Below are 21,112 nucleotides of genomic sequence, written 5' to 3' on the forward strand. Positions count from 1 at the left end.
TATCTGGGACTAAGTTCACCTCCGTGTGCCCCACGGACTCCTCTAAGTCTCAAGCTCTCACACAAGATACAGACCAGATAGCAAAGTCCAGCCACTCTGCCACTTTCTGGGGCCTTGTGACCTTACTGTCCAGCAGTCACCTGGGCGTTGTGTTGATGTACTCAGTGCAGTGATGTCATACCTGGTGTCAGGCTGATGTGGAGGCTCATTCCCATTTCTCTAGCTCGCCTGCTGCCCAACTGAGCCAATCCTGGGAAAGAGAGAGGGCAACAGAGCTACCAACATGTCCCCACAAAGTGGCCCTTTCTGCTGCTGTTGGCTTCATGTGGGTTCACAGCTGCCCAGAGCAAACATGGTCAATGCCCAGAGCCTCCTCAAGCAGCCAAACTCTCGGCATCAAGCTGTGCATGGTCCCACTCAGTGCAGACTCTGATCGCTCCAAACCATTCCCTGCTCAGCACCCTAAGGCCTTGCAGTTGGGGAAGCTGACCCAGGGGCCGGTGGAGGAGCGGTGGGGACTGGCCCTTGAGTTCTCATGCAGCCCACAGCATCCTGTGAAGCAGCAGCCGGGTTCTGTGGGCACAAACGTCCAGGGTTCCAGTCCAGCTTGGCTGTGTGACATCCCCTCACCCCACAGTGCCAAGTGAAGAGACTTACCCTGGGTCCTGGGAGGAAGCCAGGTAGACTATAAAGTCCTCTATGTGCCTGAAGGAATTTCAGTGGACTGGTTGTGCTAGATCCTCACAGAGGGACTTCGCTGCCCGGTACCAGCTAGCTCCTAACGGGAGACGGCAGGTCATGACAGGTGGTCAGCAGGCCCGTCAACAGCTCAGTCAAGCCCCCAGCCCCAGCACTGACCACTGACTTCCACGCCAGGCCTGGCACTGCCACACAGAATCCCACACGGTACACAGATATCCACCCTCCTCTGTGGCTGGCCTCTCACTTCTCTGCTCCGTGGCTCTGGCTACGGGGAAAAGCCAAGCAATTTCATGTCTCAGGTCCTGCTTAGGTTAAAGCCACAGCTTCAGGAGTGGGACTATGGGCTCAGCATGTGGCCTCGGTAAGCCGGCTCTTTATTGATGACTTTCAGGGGCCTGATGCTTCTCTGCCAACTCAGCACATAGCAGCCGCCTCTGGATGGCTTTTTAAATAAAGCTGGGCTAGCTCTCTCTAGCCCAGCTGGCCAATCACATCATCTGTTTTCCCACATGCAGAGCTCATCCATAAACGCTAAGCACGTAATGGGCACCTACTGTGTGCAGTACCTGTTCCAGGCACGTTGGAAGAAGCAAAGATGAAAACACTTGAGCCATTAAAGCCAATTCTACCAGGAGCCATGCTGAGCCTCTAGTTTCACTTCTATTCTCTGGGCCTTCTGCCCGAACCTCAGGCACAACTAAATGAGGTGCCTCCTCCACGCGGCCCTCTCTGCCTCTCCCTCCCGCTCTGCCACCTGCCGGCATGGACAGTTTATTACCTGCAGCCTGGGCTCAGCTTTTGTTCCATTTCCTGGAGCTGCTGTGGCAAAGCGCCATAAACTGGGTGGCTTTAAACCACAGAAATGTATTCTCTCACAGTTCTGGGGGGTCATAAGTCTAAAATCAAGGTGTCAGTAGGGCCATTTCCCTCTGAAATCTCTAGGGAAGGATCCTACTTTGCTCTGTCCTGGCTTCTGGCGGTTCCTGGCAACACTTGGGGTCCCTCGGTTTATAGCTGCATCACCCCGGCCTCTGCCTTTGTCTTCAAATGGGCTTCTCTCATCTGTGTCTTCACACGGTGTCTTCTCTGTGTCTGTATCCACATTTCCCTCTTATAGGAAAGAATGCCAGTCACTGGATTACAGCCCACTGTAATCTAATATGACCTCATTTTACCTTAGTTATACCTGCAAACGCCCTGTTTCCAAATAGCACCTTACCAGGGTCCTTATGGACATGAATTTGAAGAGACATAATTCGACTCAGTACAGTTACCACCCGGCCTGAGCACGTGGCATTCGGTAGCAAGCAGAGGCCCATTCCGTTCTGCAAGGCATGGCCCCTCTGCCATCCCTGTGCACTCTGTGTGTTTCAGCAGTGCCATGTCGGTTTCACTCCCATGGCACGTCCATGGAGGGGACGTGTCAGGAGGAAGCTGGGCAGGCAGTAGTGTATGTAGACACCCGCCACGTGCCATCATTATAAAGTTCTGTCCTTTGCAGCTGCTGCCAGATACGTCAAATTCTCTCCATCAAAAGCTGGGTCTCTTTATTAAATAGTGAAATGACTCCTTAGATAACATGTGGCACAAACCGGAGAGCTGGTGACACTCAGAGCTATCCTGGCTGGCAGGGGGGCAGCAGCGTCCCTTCCTTCCTTCTTCTGGCAGTGCAGCTCTGGAGCAGGCCTTCCCCGGCTGGACCAGCGCTGTCTGTTCAGAGCCACAGGCAGCTGAGTCCTGGGGCTCCCCCTTGCCATCACCCCATTATCCTCTCGCTGGCCTCCGAGGGAGTTGGAAAGGGCTCTGAGGATGCTGGCAGTGGGAACTAAAGGCTTCCGGAGCATGGGAGCTGCAGACCAACTGCCTTTACTGCTGCCTTCTCAAGCTGGTTTTCTTCCTTTGGTGAGATCGCCCTTGACATCTCCATAGTGTGTTTCTGTTTTTCCTTTTGGCATTATCGCCGCTTTGCTGATTTTCCCCTAACGAGTGCTCTAGGTCCCAGAGGGCAATGTTTTTCTGGATTAGAAAGTAGAACAGCTGATTTCTTGCCCACCTGTTTCTCAGACATCAGAAGCTGGAGAGAGGCTGAGCTTGACTTAGTCCCTCCACCCATCATCCCCAGAGGGCTTCATTTTACACCTAGGCTGGTTCCAGGACCCTAAATTGGGCTCTGTCTGCTTGTATGGGTGGCCCTAGGATTTGTATCAGGACCTCACAGTTGATAAAATCCATGGCTGTGGAATGGAAAATGGTGCAGCACTTTGGGAAATAGATTTAGCGGTTTTTAAAACAATTAAACATAAATGTACCACAAAGCTCAGCAATTCCACTCCGAGGCATATACCTAAAGAGAAAGAGAAATATATGTCCACTCAAAGACTTGTACACAGATGTTCATAGCAGCTCTATTTATCACAGCCAAAAAGTGGAAACAATGGAAAAGCCTCTCGGCTGGTAAATGGATAAACTAAATGCAGTAAATCAATACAATGGAATATTATTAGGTCACAAAAAGGAATGGAGCGATATATGCTGCAATATGGATCTACCTCAAATACATCACGTTAAGTGAAAGAAGCTAGACTCAAAAGACCACCTATTGTATGATTCGATGTGTATGAAATTTCCAGGACAAATCTACAGAGACGGAAAGATTAGTGGTTGCTTCAAGCGGGGGTTGGAACCAACAGTGACTGCAAAAGGGCACAAAGAATCTTTCCTAGGGTGATAGAAATGCTCTAAAGTCGGCTTGTTGTGATGGTTGCACAATTTGGTAAGTTTACTAAAATTGTTAAATTGTACACTTAAAATAGATGATGTTTACGGTATATAAATTATATCTCAATAAAACTGTTAGGATAATTTAATGATTGGAAATAGAAGGAAACCTACAAATCCGTAGGCAGCAGAGTTCAGAGTCTGAAAATGTGAGCCAACTCCTGGCTCTTGGGCTTCCTGGCTGTGTGACCCTGGGCCAGTTACTTAACCCCTCTGTGCTCCAGTTTCCTCATCTATAAAATGGGGGTAACAATTTTACCTGCCTCATTAGAGTAGCATAAGGCTAAATGAGTTAATATTTGTGAAGTTATTTGAACAATACTTGATGCATAGTATTCATTATATGTGTGTAATTAAAATTCTGTTGAAATTCTGTTGAGCTGTTGTCTATTGGCTATGAGGAATCTTAGGGTTTGAGTGCTCCCTCTCTTCATCTGAGAGTGGAGGCCAGACATCTTCGTGGAAAGGGGTGCTCATGGCTTGCTCTCCGTGGAGGGTGGTTGTAGGTGCGGAAGGAGGCTGTGCCACCCTCTACTGTCTCTCAGCTTCTCTGAGCCCCAGGCTGCTGAGCAGGGTGATGGCCTGCTTCTGTCGCCTCACTGTGGGGTGGGGGGCATGGGAATGGGCACATACAGAACCACTGGAGACCCATAAAGGGGCCCTGGGATTGAGGGACCCTGTGTCCGGGGGGCCCTGGTATGTGACTGGGGGCTGGATCCAGGTGGGTCATGGAGGTCTATGAGAGGGAGGGTAGATGGAACGAACTGGAAATGAGCCATTCTGACAAGGAATAATGTCAACAGGACTGCAGCAGGGGGGAGTACATCCCGGCTCACCCCACACTCAGAACAAGAATAGCTCTCCCAGCACCATGGAGACAGGAAGTAAACACATCGGTTTCCCTCTCCTGGTCCCTGACCTTTGAGCACGATGTGGTCAAGTGGAGAGAGGTTTCTGGCAGTCCCAGCGGCCCGTGGCCAGGCTGGCCTATATCCCTTTCTCTTTACCCCTTGGGCTTTCCCAACTTCCTCATCAACCCTCAACCACTTTGGGCAGGAGTGAGCCAGCGTTCCCCCTTCTTTTGAAAAGAAGCCACACACACACAGACTTAGACATGAGTGTTCACAGCAGCTTTATTCATAAGGGTTCCTCCCCCAAAGGGAACAACCCACATATCCATCAAATGGTCAATGAAAGAGCAAACAGTGGCACATGGATGCAGCACAATGCTGTGCAGCGGCGAAAAGGAAAAACGCTCTAATAGACATGACACAATGGATGTCACAAACATGCTAAGTGAAAGAAGCCAGACCCCAAAACTATATATTGTATGATCCCACGTATGTGAAACTCTAGAAAAGGCAAAACTGTAGTGACAGAAAGCAGACCCGTGGTTGCCAGGGGCTGGGGATGGACAAGACAGGAGTGGTTGGCTGCAAGGGGCCATGAGGCAGCTTTTGGAAGTGATGGAAGTGTGCTTCGCTGTGAGCATGACTGTAAACGTTCCCCAAAACTCATCAAACTGCGCACTTAAAATGGGAACATCTGATTGTGCCCAAATTATATCTCAATATACCCGCTGAAACCACAGTACAAAACTGAACATACTCTTACCATACTCTCCCGCATTCGTGCTCCTTGGTATTTACCCAAAGAAGTTAAAACTTATGTCTGCACAAAAATCTGCACACGATGCTTATAGCAGCTTGATTCATAATTACCAAAACTTGGGAGCAACCAAGATGTCCTTTGGTAGGTGAATGAGTAAATAGACTGCGGTACACCCAGATGATAATTCCACTGAGCATTTAATTCAGTGCTAAAAAAGAAATATGCTATCAAGCCATGAAAAGACATGGAGGAAACTTAAATGCATATTACTAAGTGAAAGAAGGCAATCTGTAAAGGCTATATATGTTGTATGATTCCAGCTATCTGACCTGGAAAGGCAAAACCATGGAGGCCATAAAAAGATCGGTAGTTTCTGGGGTTCAAAGGGAGAAAGGGATGAATAGGAGAAGCACAGAGGATTTTTAAGGCAAAAACTTATCTGTATGATACTCTCATGGTGGATCCATGGCATGATTCATTTGTTTAAACCTATAGAATGCACCGCACCAAGAGTGAACCCTAATGTACGCTATGGCTCTGGGTGATAAGGAGGTGTATGTAGGTTCACTGGTAAATGTCCCACTCTGGTGCAGGCTGTTGGTGGTGGGGGAGGTTGTGCATGTATGGGGACAGGAGGCATGTGGGGACTTTGTGCTCTGTTCAGTTGTGCTGTGAACCTAAAACTGCTCTTTAAAAAAATCTACTTAAAAATAAAAAAGGAACCACAGGGAGGAAGCTCACGAACTAGAAGATGCCTGCCGCTCTAAGATACCTGGTATCCCCAGACCATCCCCTGCCTTTGGTGATAGCCCCCACGGTCCCCAGGGTACCTGGGCTCCAAGTGAGGCTTAGCAAACGTTTCACTGATGGTGGGAGGGGTTTCCAGTCCAGGAAACGGGAAAAATGGAGTCAAGGCACTGGGGGCGCCCTCTGAAGGAAAAAGACACCTCCAGGGTCCTCTGGAGCAATGAGAAGTCAGAATCCTCAGGTGGCCGTAAGTCCTGGCACCAACTGGCCTTTGTTCCTTGACAGCATCTCTCTCCTCCTCTGTATGATTTCCAGCTTTTCTTTTTCTTCCTCTAGTTACCCTGTGTTGTCCTGGACAGGAGAATGGGGAGAATGTACTGCATGGTGGCTCTCATACTATTGACGCAGTATGGGATGACACACAGCTGAGCAAATCCATGGAGCGGCTCAGCCCGACCTGACCTCCTCACCCCCACTCCTGGAATGACGCCAAGAGGAGCCTCAGTATTCGGAAAACTGTTCAGTGTGCTCCCTAGAGAAGGCTCCGAGAGCCTGATCTACAACAGGCCTCATGAGAACAGGCCTTTTCCTGGAGGAGAGCTCAGAGCTCTGGGCCCCTGGAGCGGCTTGGAAGTGGCAATCTTACTGAAGGTCTCCACCAAGACCCCTTTGACTTGGGGAGTGCATGGTCCTTTGCTGGGATGCAGAAAGGCTGCTATGGGTTCTCATGTGGCAGAGAGCGAGGACTAGAGCCCTGAGAACCCGACTGCTCACAGGCACTGTTAGAGCAGCTGGCCAGGATTGTGGTGCAGCGCCTGGTGGCCTCTGCCCCCCAGGATGGTGCTCATCCTGCAGCTACCCGTGGGTGGAGAGGGGGAAGGGGTTTGTTTTGTTTTGCTCTGTCCCATGGTTATGTAAGGCTGGCTACAAGCTAGGGCCTTTACCTCCGTCATCTCGTCATCTCGTCATCTCGTGTCCCTTCAGCTGAGCTAAGGCAGTGTTGTTGCTTCTGAGTGAGAGGCGGGCTCCTGCTATTGCCACTGCATGTTCCTGAAGTTGTGTGTTTCTTGACACCAGTGCTTTTGGGCTCAGCTTGAGGATTCCCCTTACAGCTGAGGCTCAAGGGTCCTAAGTTTAAGGAGGGAAGGGGGGGAGTTTCAACAGCTGAACCCAAGAACTGCGTCTCCAGGCTCATGTGAAAATCAGGACAGCAGAGTGACCTTTGCAAAAATGCAAAGCAATAAACCAGCTCCCTGGCCCAGGTCCCCAGGCCTGGCCTTCCCTCTGCTCCCCATCCTGTCCTCATCCTCACCTGCCTGTCACTCATCGGTAGACCTTCCTGGGCCTGGTCTTTAGAGAAACTTAGTTCATCAATAATCATCTCCATTTCTCCTATGGACAGTAAACTCATGTTTTTCTACTTCTTTTCAAGTTAATTTTGATCATTTACACTTTTGTAATCAAGTGCCCATTTCATCTAGAGCTCAAATATCTATCCTAGTCTCACAATGTTAAAAATTGTCTTTGTATTTGTGGTGTTAGTCCAGTTTTTATTTCTAGGGTTTTATCTATTCTTCATTGGTTATATTTGTGAGAAATATATGCTATTGGTCTTTCTCCATTTAGTTTTTCATTTTTCTGGGTTTTCTTAGTCCTTTTTTAAAAATCATGTCAAATTTTTATTCACTTGTATTTTTGTTGTTTAATTTTTAAAAACCTGTCAGGCTATAACATTTTCTCTAAGCACAGATTTGGCCGCTTCTCATCCATTTTATCATGTTCTGTTCTGATTTCTATTAATTTTCAAAAAGTCTAAATTTGCATTGTTTGTTTCCTGTTTACAACTAAAAAGCTATTTTAAATACTAGTAATGTTTGTATGTTTGTGCTTTTGTACTCAAGATTTTCTCACTATTATCCATTTGTAATTAAATTCTGGTTTTATTAAATTAGGTCTAAGAATAGGAATTTGTACAATTCTACTTTCTACAACTCAAAAGTTTTCCTTTGCAACCTAGTATATGACAAATTTTTATAAAGGTTCAATGTTTTTTTTTGAGACAGAGTTTTGCTCTTGTTGCCCAGGCTGGAGTGAAATGGCGCAATCTCAGCTCATGGCAACCTCCACCTCCCAGGTTCAAGCGATTATCCTGCCCACCCTCCTAAGTAGCTGAGTAGCTGGGGTTACAGGCACGCGCCACCACGCCTGGGTAATTTTGTATTTTTAGTAGAGATGCAGTTTCTCCACGTTGGTCAGGCTGGTCTTGAAATCCCAACCTCAGGTGATCCTCCTGCCTTGGTCTCCCAAAGTGCTGGGATTACAGGTATGAACTACTGCACCTGGCCGGTTCAATAGATAATGTGTGTGTGTGTGTGTGTGTGTGTGTGTGTGTGTGTGTGTGTGTGTGTATCCTGGTATCCTGTTTGGAGAATATATAGAGTTTCAAATTTATTGATTGTATTTCTCAGAATTCTGCATCCTTATTTACTCTGGGTCCGCTTGACTGGTCATTTCTGAGAGAGGATGTTTAAGGGTCCAGCTCTGAGGATGGTTTTGTCAAATTCTTCTAGGAGTTGTTTAGTGCCAGTCCTGGCTGAGGGTCCCGGCAGTCTCTGGCCTGGTCTTAGAGAGGTGCTGAGGCTCCCAGGAGGATGCCACCCCACATTAAGCAAAGGAGCTGCCTTAGCAGGCCGCAGGAAGGTGCCGCTCATGGTACTGGGCTCTCTCTGGCTTCTGTCTCTGGGTTTATGCTTCAGACTCACTTTTAAACTGTGGTCTTTTTGGTGTCATAAGCCATTGCCTTCTCGGAAGGGCTTGGCCTCAGGGGCATCAGGTGGGTGCATCTGGGATTCCCCTCCAGCTGCAAGGGAAAGGAGCAGAAGGTCCTGCCCACAGACAAGAGTGTCCGTGGCTTGTCAGCAGGCTCCACCTGCCACAGAGCTGGGGCCCTGGGACACCTGTGTTTCTTGGATGGGTATCAGTTCTCTTTGGGCTCCTGCCAATCAGGAAAGACTTTTGGGTTTGTTTCCCCTGTAGCCAGGCAAGCTCAGACACAGCTCTTCTCAGCAAGCCTGACCTCTTAGGCTCTTCAAGACCTCAGCATTTATGAGGTGTACCTCAGGCCTCTTCATGTTCAGGGCTATGGGAGAGGGTCGGGGAGGAGGGATGCATGACTAGTTGGGATCACATGAGTGAGGTATAGGAACTCCTCAAAAAACTCTTGATTTGAAAGATAGGGCACTGAATCAAGAAGTGGAGGACAGAGGTGGGGACTAGAGGATGTGGATGTGGCAAAGGCTGGAGAACTGGTTTCCTTGGGGCAGCAGAGTGAGCAAGGGTGACAATTGGACACTCTGGAGAAAGTAGGGGATGAGCCAATGAGAGTCAAGAAAGCACTTGGTGAAAGACAGAAAGCTTTGCCTGAAGGTCAGGAACAAGACAAGATGCCCATTTCTGCCAATTTTTTTTTTTTTTTGAGACAGAGTTTTGCTCTTGTTGCCCAGGCTGGCATGCAATGGTGTGATCTCGGCTCACCGCAACCTCCACCTGCTGGGTTCAAGTGATTCTCCTGCCTCAGCCTCCCAAGTAGCTGGGATTACAGGCATGCACCACCATGGCCAGCTAATTTTGTATTTTCAGTAGAGACGGGGTTTCACCATGTGGGTCAGGCTGGTCTCGAACTCCCAGCCTCAGGTGATCTGCCCACGTCAGCCTCCCAAAGTGCTGGGATTACAGGTGTGAGCCACCGCACCCAGCTTGTTTCTGCCACTTCTATGCAACATTGTACTGGAAGTTCTAGCCAGAAAAACTAGGCAAGAAAAAAAAAAAAGACATCTAGATAGTAAAATAAGCAGTAGAACCATTTTTATTTGCAGATGACATGATCTTATATGTAGCTGATCCTAAAGAATCCAGAAAAAAGCTATTATAGCTAACATATGAATTTGACAAAGTTGAAGGATACAATATTAACACAAAAGTCAGTTATATTTCTATACACACTACAAAAGGAAAATCAAGAAAACAATTCAATTTACAATAGCACCAAACAATAAAATAATTAGAAATGAATTTAACAAAGGGAGGGGAAGACTTGAACATTGAAAACTATATAACATTGCTGAAAGAAATTAAATAAAATTTAAGAAAATACAAAGACATTCTATGTTCATTGATTAGAAGACTTGATATTGTTTAAATGACAGTAATCTCCAAATGGATCTACAGATTTAATGCCATGCTTATCAAAATCCCAATGTGATGTTTTAACAGAAATGGAAAAGCTAATCCCAAAATTTATATGGAATTGCAAGGGACCCTGAATAGCTAAAGCAATCTTCAAAAAGAAGAGCAAAGTTGGAGGACTTATACTTTCCAATGTCAAAAGTCACTACAAAGTTACAGTAATCAAAACAGTGTGGCACTGGCACAAGCATAGACATATAGACCAACTGGATGGAATTAAGAGTCCAGATATAAACTCATACACCTGTGGCACTTGATTTATGATAAGGGTGTCAAGACCATTCCATGCAGAATAGCCTCCCAACAAATGGTATTGGAGGGGACATCCACATGTAAAAGAATGAAGTCAGAGGCCAGGTGTGGTGGCTCATGCCTATAATCCCAGCACGTTGGGAGGCTGAGGTGGGCAGATCACTTGAGGTCTGGAGTTTGAGAACAGCCTGGCCAACATGGTGAAACCCTGTCTCTTCTAAAAATACAAAAATTAGCTGGGCAGAGTCATAGGTGTCTGTAATTCCAGCTACTCGGGAGGCCAAGGCAGGAGAATTGCTTGAACCTGGGAGGCAGAGGTTGCAGTGAGCTGAGATCACACCACTGCATTCTAGCCTGGGTGATGGAGCAAGACTGTCTCAAAAAAAAAAAAAAAAAAAGAAAAAAATGAAGTTGTGCCCTACCTCATACCATATGCAAAAATTAACTCAACATAAATTGAATACCTAAATATAAGAGCTATTACTACAAAACTGTTAATAAAAAATATAGGGTAAGTCTTCATGACCTTAGATTTGGCCATGGATTATTAGATACGACACCACGAGCACAAGCAGTCAAAAAAAAAAAAAAAAAAAAAAAAAAGATAAAATAAATTGATGAATTTATCGAAACTAAAAACTTTTGTGCTTCAAGGGACAACATCAAGAGAGTGAAAGACAACACAAAGAATGGGAGAAAATGTTTGCAAACCATACCATATATCTTTTAAGGATCTACTGTCTAGAATATGTAAAGAACTCCTACAACTCAACAACAAATAATCCAATTTAAAAATTGGCAGAGGACTTACATAGATATTTCTTCAAAGAAGATATACAAAGGGCCAAAAACACATGAAAATATGTTCAATGCCTTTTGGTGTGACATCTTAGTAAAGCTGTAGTGTTCACCGCTGCTCTCTGAGCTTTGCAATGCCACCCAAGGACAAGAAGAAGAAGGACGCCAGAAAGTCAGGCAGGAAAGACAAAGACCCAGTGAGCAAATCCGGGGACAAGGCCAAAAAGAAGAAGTGCTCCAAAGACATAGTTCGGGACAAGCTCAATAACTTAGTCTTGTTTGACAAAACTACCTAAGACACACTCAGTAACGAAGTTTCCAACTGTAAACTTATAACCCCAGCTATGATTTCTGAGAGACTGAAGATTCGAGGCTCCCTGGCCAGGACGGCCTTCAGGAGTTCCTTCATAAAGTACTTATCGAACTGGTTTCAAAGCACAGAGCTCAAGTAATTTACACCAGAAATACCAAGGGTAGAGATGCTCCAGCTGCTGGTGAAGAAGCATGAACAGGTCCAACCAACTGTACATTTAGAAAAATAAAAGTTTACTAAATAAAAAAAGAAATATGCTTAATGAAACCATTAGTCAGAAATACACAAATCAAAACCACAATGAGATACTCATTGAAATCTATTCGGATGGCTAGAATTTTTTTTTTTTTTTTAAGAAAAATAACAAATGTTGGTGAGGGTATAGAGGAACTGAAAGCTTCATACCTTGCTGATAGGAATGTAGAATGGTATGGTCATTATGGAAAATAGTGTGGTGGTTCCTCAAGAAGTAAAATAGAATTACTGTATGATCCAGCACTCCACTCCTGGGTATATGCCCCAAAGAATTGAAGACGGGGGTTCAAACAAAACTCATGCAAGAATGTTCCTAGGGGCACTATTCACAATAGCTAAAAGGTGGAAACAACATAAACATCCATCAACGGAAGAACGAATCAACAAAATGTGGTCCAACAGAATATTATTCAGTCATAAAAGAACAGCCCTAAAGTATTAGTACAAGAAGTGCTGACACACACTAGAACATGGATGAACTTTGAAAACATTCAGCTGAGTGAAAGGAGCCAGTCACAAAAGGCCACATGTTGTAGGATACCATTTATGTGAAATACCCAGAAGAGACAGATTTAAAGAGACAGAAGAAGGTAGGTAACTGGTTGCCAGGGGTTGAGAGTCAGGGGAGAGGAGTGCCTGCTGGGTGGATATAGGCTTTCCTTTGGGGGTGATGAAATGTTACGAAGTCAATAGCAACGAGGGTTGTACAGCTTTGTAAAAATACTCAACACCACTGAATTGTACCCTTTAAAATGGTTAAAATGGTAAATTTTATGTTATGTGTATTTTACCACCGCCACCGCCAAAAACAAAAAGTGTGCCTAGGACACGATGGAAACAAAAGGAAGGTGGCCTTGCCTGCCAGGCTGAGGCCTTGGAGTCATCAATGATGAGGGGTAGGGGATGGCATGGAAAGCCTGAAGGGTTTCCATGGAAGGATGGAAGGCATGAAGCAAGTGGGGGGTGCAACCTGTAGAGATGCTATAGGGATGCTGAAATCCTGGTGAGGAGAAGCTGGGGCGCCACGGGCCTCCCAGGTTTGGGAAGCTCGTGTGTGTTTGTGCATTTCCTGTGAATAATATGAGCTGGGACTTGTCTGTCTTGGCTGCCTCTAAACTGAAGACAAATTCTCCTCCGGTTTGGCAGGAAACATTTGAAGCTATTGCCAAGACATCTGTTTCATCCTTCTTGGCAACAAAAGGCATTCTGAGAGAGAGACTCAAGGCTGGAACTGGGAACATCCATGATTCTTTTTCCTTTTCTCCCGTGAGACTTTAAACGAACGCTCCCAACCTCAAGGAGCCAGGGCTGCAGAGAATCTGGTGTTTAGGGAGAGAAATGAGTTGGAGTGGGGATGGGAGGGCAGGTAGTGCACCCAGGTGAGGCCCAAAAATATCCTGAAAACCCAGACTCTGTGGCAGAGTCTCTCTCAGGGGATGGGGATGGAAGCATCTCCCCTCCTCTGCGACCTGCTTGGCTTCTGACATGAAGAAATTGGGGGAACTGGCCCAGAAGAAAGAACACTGGCTTTGGTGTCAGACAGGCTGGGTGTGAATCCTGCCTTGCTCACTCTCTAAGCCGCCTTGGGCAGTCTCTGTGCTCTCATCCATGAAAAGGGTAATCAATGTCTACTCCACAGATTTGTTGTTGTAATTCAGAGAGGTGCTCACATGAAACATGACCAGAGCTCAGCTCCCTGGAGTGGCTCAGGACATGCTCGTGGAATCCTCCAAAGAATTGGGCTAAGAGGCCACTGAGCCAGGCCCACCTGTCCCTGGACCTCAGTCAACCTGTCTCTAACACCAGGGGGCCTGATGCTGACTTTCTATAATCTCATGACAGAAAACTCCGTGTCCAAGGCTGTCCCGGGGCAGTCTTTAAAAGCAGGCTCCTTATTCAGGGGCTGAGAGAAGCAGAATACGGGGTGTAGACTAGAAAGCTACTGATTCTGCACCCGAGGGGTGAACGACCCCTGAAGTGTAGACTGCCTCTTAGAGCATCCCCAAGGCTCCATGGGGAACAGGGGCAAAAGAGGTATCCTCAGCTACACTGCAGCTCCTGCCTTCCAGAACCTCCCCTGAGTGTCTCAGACCCTTAAAAGTCTGATGAATTGTTATTTAAATATTTAAACATCATCAAGACCACTTGTAGTTAATTTCCATAAAGGGAATCTGCAGGCCCCACTCATTTAGGATGTTGGGCACCTTCTGAGGGCAGGGGTCTTGGAGGGCCCTCTGGGAAGCAGTGGACTGGGCTCCTACTGAGTTCCAGCGCTCTCTAGACCCAGTGCAGGCGCACTGTGCATGAGCCGTAGCTGTCTCCATTTTAGGGAGATGAAGTGATTTGTGTGAGGAGCTTACATAGCTGGGAAGTGACTGAGCCGGAGTTAGAACCCATCTCTGAAAAGCCATGTAGGACCTGGGGTTCCCATTAACAGTCTACTGAGTAATCCAAGTATGGTGGCTTTCATTATTTTTTTTTTCCAAGCCAAACTGTATCCAGCTTTATTAAAGATACTTTCCATAAACAATCATGGTATTTCGGGAAGGACATGGGCAGACAGTTGTTAACAGTATACAACAACTTTCAAACTCCCTTCTTCAATGGACTACCAAAAATCAGAAAGCCACTATAAAACCCAATGAAGTCTTCATCTCACGCTCTGAACAGGGAAAGTTTAGAGTGAGGGTTGACATTTCCCATTTAGCCTGTTGTTTAACAACTTTTCACAAGCCGACCCTGACTTTCAGGAAGTGAAATGAAAATGGCAGAACTTATCTGAAGATCCACAATCTAGAAATGGAACCACTGCTCTTTTGACAGGTGCCATCTCAGTGGCATCACTGGAAAGTCCAGGTTGCCTGACACACTGGTAACCAATGACTAGAGATCAGGTCCCAACAGATGTCTGGGCTTAAGGGAGTTAAGTCTCTGCTGAAAGATGGAAAGGGAGAAGAGGACATAAAAACAAATTTGTTTTCCATTCCACAAGGTTTTACATGCCAAGGTGGCCATGTGTGTTAAAGTCAGGGAATCCCTCCTGGGAGCCGAGAGGAAGTCTCTCAAAACGAGAAGGGAAAGGTGTTTTCCCCACATTAGTCCAGCTTCAGAGACATTCTATTAGTGATATATGCCCCTTCCCCCAAAAAGAACAATGAAGTGTTCTGTGTGCTAACAACATAGCTAAAAAAAAAAGTAAAACAAAATTCTGCATCTTTATAAAACTTGTTAAAAAATAGTATTTGAAACTGTACAGTCACCAGAAGTACACAGTTACCAAAAATGCACACACTTCTCTTGGCATCTCCAGCACCTTCAGTTTTCTCTGCCTGGTCTGTTTTGGCATCTCCATTTTCTGCAGGGTTTTTCCCCTCCTTGCCAGCATCAGCTTTTCCCTTTTTCCCGTTGGGTACCTTCTCTCCCTTCTTTGCAGGGGCCTTTTTAGGCTTGGGCTCTGGCTTTGGAGGAGCAGGTTTAGCAGACAACCGCACGGATCTTCTCTGTGGTTCGTTCTTCACCTTGGCTTTATCTCCTTTAGCATCCCCTTCAGCCTTTCTCTTGGGCATGGTGGCGGCGGGGACGGCGGCGGGACGTAGGTGCTGGACGCGGCATGCAGCGGTGTGCGGGCTTTAGTCGGTCTGAGGGTCGTTCCCGCCTCTTCTTCACACTGCTCCGGTGGCTTTCATTGTTTTTTTTAAAACAGCTTCATTGAGATATAATTCATGTACCGTATAATTCACTCACTCAAGGTGTACATTCAATAGTTGTATTATATTCACAGAGTTGTACAAACACTACCACAGTTTTATATTTTCATCACCTCTAAAAGAAACTCTATACTCCTTAACCATCAAATCCCAATCTCTCTATCCCCTCAACGTTAAGCGATAACTAGTCTACTTTCTATCTCTCTCTATTTGCCCATTCTGGACATTTTATATACATGGAATAATATATTATGTGGATTTTTGGTAATTCTGACTTCTTTCACCTAGCATACTGCTTTCAAGGGTCATCCATGTTGCAGCATGTATCAGTAGACCTGGGTCATTCCTTTCTAGGGCTGGATAACAATTCGTTGCACAGCTTTACCGCATTTTGTTGATCCATTCATTAGTTAATAAGTATTGGCTTTTTTTCACCTTTTGGCTATCGTGAATAATGTTGCTATGAACATTCATGCATAAGTTCTGGTGTGGATCTATGTTTCTATTTCTCTTGTATATATACCTAAGAGTAAAACTGCTGGATTATATGGTGATGCTATGTTTAACTTTTTGAGGAACTTCCAGACTGTTTTCCAAAATAATTGTGCCATTTCATATTCCTACCGGCACTGTATGAAGTTTCCCACTTCTCCACCTCCTCCCTAACAATTGTTATTATCTGTCTTTTTGATGGTAGCCATCCTCATGAACGTGAAGTGACAGCTCATGGTGGTTTTGATTTGTATCTGATGACTAAGGAGGTTGAGCACATTTCCGGTGCGTACTATTAGCCATTTGTATATCTGTTTTGGAGAAATGTCTATCTAGATCTTTTGCCCATTTTTATATTGTGTTGTCTTTTTATTGTTGAGTTTTAAGAGCTTCTTATGTATTCCCGATAAACCTTATCAGATATATAATTTGCAAATATTTTCTCCCATTCTGTGGGCTATATTTTCACTTTCTTGCTAGTGTTCCTTTGAAGCACAAAACTTTTAAATTTTGATGAACTCCAGTTTATCTAGTTTTTCCTCATGGGCTTGTGCTTTTGGTGTCATTGGCTTCCCAGTTTTTAAAAACAATATTTAACATAGACAAATCTGACCATACCAAAACAGTCTTCAGATTTCACAAACTGTATACAAAATGAGCAATCATAAGGATTTGAGAATCTGTTAAAGAGCTATTGCTGTTTTGGTTTTTTCAAGCTAACGCTTTAAAAACTTCTTCATTATATTCCACTTTATTCCAAAAATAATTTGATGCCGCTTTTGAAAATTCAAATAAGACAAAAAGATACCATAAAGAATTCTGAGCAAAATGAATGTATGCATCTTGCGATGAAACCAAAAGTAAATTCAGTGCGTAGAATTACATACACAGAGCTTCCCAGTGACCAAAGCAAAGAGGAAAATACAGTTATTTATTAATATAAGATTTGCAGGCATATGACATAAAAATATATCTATAGTTTAGAGGAGGTGTTGCTCTTCCTGGCATGGAGGCCAGAAATAAATCCCCCCTACCCCGCGTGGCTTCTCCTAAAGGGAAAGTGTGTTTGAATTTATCAGCTAGAAGAGAGCAAGACCTGCTCTCTTCTAGCTGATAAATTCAAACACATGGATGACCTCCCTGATAATCTGTCTCCTCGCAGCGCAATTTCCTTTCCTTTGTATTTCCAAACCCACATCTTTCTGTCTTCCTGCCAACAGTTTCGCCACGCACAAAATTGTCCTTGCTGTAGTAATCTTTTGAAAAACACAAATATGAGCACCTCGCTTCCCTTCTTGAAATTCTTCAATAACTCCCAACTGCCCTGATGAAATCCAAACTCTTCAACATAACTTACAAGACATCTTTTTTTTTTTTTTTTTTTTTGAGATGGAGTCTGGCTCTGTCTCATAGGCTGGAGTGCAGTGGCGCGATCTCAGCTCACTGCAAGCTCCGCCTCCCAGGCTCAAGCGATTCTCCTGCCTCAGCCTCCCGAGTACTAGGGCTGCAGGCGCGTGCCACCATGCCCGACTAATATTTTTGTATTTTTAGTAGAGACGGGGTTTCACCCAAGGCTGGTATCGATCTTCTGACCTGTGATCCGTCCGCCTCCGCCTCCCAAAGTGCTGGGGTTACAGGCGTGAGCCACTGCCCAAAGGAGCCGTCCCTTTTGGACACTTCCCCACTCTGGATCCCAGCTTGCTAGTGCCTTCACTTTGAAACCCTGTATTAGTCTATTCTTATGCTGCTAATTAAGACACACCTGAGGCCAGGCGCAGTGGCTGACGCCTGTAATCCCAGCACTGGCTAACACGGTGAAACCCTGTCTCTACTAAAAATACAAAAAATTAGCCAGGCGAGGTGGCGGGCGCCTATAGTCCCAGCTACTCGGGAGACTGAGGCAAGAGAATGGCGTGAACCCGGGAGGCGGAGCTTGCAGTGAGAGGAGATCGCGCCACTACACTCCAGCCTGGGCAACACAGCGAGACTCCGTCTGAAAAAAAAAAAAAAAAAAAAGACACACCTGAGACTGGGTGATTTATAAAGGAAAGAGGTTTAATGGACTCCCAGTTCCACATGGCTGGGGAGGCCTCACAATCATGGTGGAAGACAAAGGAAGAGCAAAGGGACCTCTTACATGGCCTCAGGCAAGAGCCAGCTTGTGCAGGAAAATTTCTGTTTATAAAATCATCACACCTCGTGAAACTTAAAACCAGGAGAACAGCAAAGGAAAGACCCGCCCCCATGACTGAATTACCTCCCACTCCGTCCCTCTCACAACAGGTGGGAATTATGGGAACTACACTTCAGGATGAGATTTGGGTAGGGTCACAGCCAAACCATATCAAACCCTCCCTCAGATCTGCGTTCTCAGTTTACTCACACTTCTAACAAGTAATTGCGTTTTTCCAAGATGACAGCAGATTAGAAGCACCAAATTAAAGTGGCAAAGAATTGCTACAGAATACTGATACTGATGGTTTATCAGTAGTGAAAGAAATTGGAAAATTATAAAAAGCAAGTCTAGATACTCAGTAAGGGAAGTAATCTGAAGCTGCTTAGTGTAGATACAAACCCTTCTGCTTAGCCAATAGCCCTAAAAATCAGCATATTATGTGTTATGGTAGAATCTGCACCCTTCACAGTGATGAAGCTAATGATAAGCTATTTTTATTGTACTCAATTGCAAGAAGGCATGAGAATATGCGGTTCTATTTAGAATAATTTTCTTATACACTGGCTAATGTAAAACAAATGTTTAAGTATTAGTACTTAAATTCATAAAATACTAGTGTAAAAGAAAGTTTAACTCTCCAAAACAGTGCCCTCTGTGGGGTTTCATTAACTGAAGTTCGACTCCAGAGGCAAAGAACGACCACTCCACCCTAGAATTCTCTGCACCAATTTTTAAAAGAATAAAAAAAATTCGAAATGCAAGAGAAATATGTTTTTTTATGAAAATACAGATAAACCAAAAGAAAAAGAATTACACACGATCTCACTTTTCAAAGATAACTACACCCATTTTGAAATATTTTTCTTCCATATTTTCACTGTCTATACATATGTATATGAGTTTTTAAACAAAAAGGTTGCTTATTTACAGTTTTTGTGAACTTGCCTCCACATATCATGAGGATTTTAAGGTAGACAATACAATCAGCATCGTCATTTGAATGTCCACAGTCCGTGCTATTTTATGGCTGGTCTGTGTGTTATGCAAACGTCTGTTGAACATTTGCGTTATTTCAGATTTTTCTGCTCCTTCTCTGATTCTGGGTCCCAGGGTGACTTTGTGACTGATGCTGGAACCATTCTCTTTGGTTTGCTGGGTTCTCTGTGACTTGAAAGCATGATACATCTCCTGCTAGGGCCGTTGCAACTTGTAATAATGGCGCTTTGTGGTTTAACGAGAACAGGGCTCTATTAATCCCTCTTGTCTGACCTCAGCCAACCTCGCCCTCAGTAGAAGCAGGATTCTTAGGCCCTTGGGACCCTATCGAGCTGTTGTCATAGTGATTGGTGCCAGGGGCAGGGTCACTGGGCCAGAGTTCCTAACCAGACCATCTCTGTCTTAATGACACCCGTAGATCATGGTTGTTCATTCCTAAGCGTGGCAAGTAAAGGGACTGACAGGCTACAAGGCCAGCGTTTGGTCCGACTGCACAGAGGCTGGGCTGTTGAAGCTTTCTGAGGCCTTGTATTACTCTCCCCAGGAAGGAAGCTTAGCTGATTTGGCCAAAGAGCCCCCAGGGGCTCGCCTCTGTGGCCGCTTAAGGCTCGCATCTGGAATCAGCTCTCACTGCTGTAACTAAGGCTCCCAAGGAACGAAGGCAGACAGACTGCCTGTGACTTCACAGAGTGGAACTTCTTGTCACTTGATGGCAGGGCTGGAAGAACCTTGGAGAGTATCAGGCCTGTCTCCCTGGGGAACAGATGGGGAAACTGAGGCATGAGGAGCTGGACCTGATGCCGGCATATCAAGGGCATAGTGCTAATCAGGCAGTCCCTCCCCACCTGCACCTCTGAAGAAGAACGTGTTTGGAGTCTCTTGTAAAACAATTGTTATTTTTACTGTAAGCTTTTAAAGTCAGATCTTTAAAAAAAACAAAGACAGAGAGAGAGAGAGAGTGTGTGTGTGTGTGTGTGTATTATACAAGAAATCCATGAATACATTTTCCTTGAAAATAAAATGGAACACGGCAGATAAGGCTCAAAGCCCCTTTGACCTCTGTCCACAATCCCAGCCTGTCTCCAGAGATAGCATCCCGGTTTGGTGTGCATCCAAATCTGATTGTAAAATACCTAAAGCTCATTTGCCTGCCTTGGGTGGCCTGGACAATTGGGGTGACACAGGCCACATCCCTAACTGGGCATGAGCCCAGGCAGCTTGCTGGGACAGCGGGCTTCCATTGGCTGCCTGTGGCTGGCAAGACTGCCAACATGGGATGTACTTCCCTGCTCCGGGGGAGGGAGGAAGAGTGGGACTTGTGGGTACTGCTGTGTCCTCACTCACCCCGGGGCCAGGACAGCTCCTCCATTTTCTTGCCCCAGTTCCTGTTCCAGAATCCCAACAGCACCAGTTACTGGCCCCGATGGTTGCCGGGAGTCTGAAAAGAACAGACACATATCCACCAGGGTTTAGCAGTATCTCCAGCAGGCCCCAGGCCCCCAGGGGCGGTGCTGAGGCTGTGGGCTCCTGTGCTTGTCTCTGGTTTCCACCGACCTCACCCCATTCCCCCCACCCCCCACCACCCTCCCTAGCATCTGTCCCTTCCCTCCCGGGACCCCTTGCCAGGGAGAAGTTCAGCTGACCATCTCAGTACTCTCTGGAGACGAAAGGGGGACGTTTACAAGAAGAATATAAAGAGCACAATTATATATTCAAAGAAGTAAATCTCACATGATAGAAATTCTCACATTGACCTCAAGTCATGGGGAAGAAAGAGGCTTTCCTGGCATACCAAGTAGGGGGGTCGCCACCCCTGGACCACGGACCAGTACCGGTCCCTGGCCTGTTAGGAACTGGGCTGCATAGCAGAAGGTGAGCAGCAGGCCAGCAAAGCTTCATGTGTATTTACAGCCACTCCCCATTGCTGGCACTACTGCCTGAGCTTCGCCTCCTGTCAGATCAGCAGCAGCATTAGAATCTCACAGGAGTGCGAGCCCCATTGTGCATGCGAGCCCTTGCTCATGCAGGAGATCTTGGTCG

The 21,112-nt window shown here is 45.8% G+C and overlaps 1 pseudogene; it reads right to left on the reverse strand.

Moving 5' to 3' along the window:
• Positions 1–8,624: 8,624 nt before the first annotated feature.
• On the reverse strand, positions 8,625–15,267 carry LOC111554428 (annotated as a pseudogene).
• Positions 15,268–21,112: the final 5,845 nt, after the last annotated feature.

The sequence above is a fragment of the Piliocolobus tephrosceles genome, chromosome 15 (genome assembly GCF_002776525.5).
Source record: "Piliocolobus tephrosceles isolate RC106 chromosome 15, ASM277652v3, whole genome shotgun sequence".
Taxonomy (NCBI): domain Eukaryota; kingdom Metazoa; phylum Chordata; class Mammalia; order Primates; family Cercopithecidae; genus Piliocolobus; species Piliocolobus tephrosceles.